Source organism: Pterocles gutturalis, unplaced genomic scaffold (assembly GCF_000699245.1).
Source record: "Pterocles gutturalis isolate BGI_N339 unplaced genomic scaffold, ASM69924v1 scaffold45722, whole genome shotgun sequence".
NCBI lineage: Eukaryota > Metazoa > Chordata > Aves > Pterocliformes > Pteroclidae > Pterocles > Pterocles gutturalis.
In genome coordinates, this window is record NW_010117123.1 from 1 (window position 1) to 214 (window position 214).

Consider the following 214-nt stretch of genomic DNA (forward strand, 5'->3'; position numbering starts at 1 on the left):
CGCTGTGCTGCTTTCGGGCGGCGGGTAGCGAGGAGTATTCTCGGTGTCTCCCGCCGTAGCTCCTTCCGGAGGTGGGGGAGGTCTCCAGGCCTCTCTGCTCGCAGCCGGGCCTGTCCCGGGGTGATGCACTGGCCTCGGCCTCTCCACCGCGGCCCGGGGTCCCCGCCGGGGAAGGCACTGCGGCTGGCCGGCTCCTTGGCTTTTCTGTGGGGCC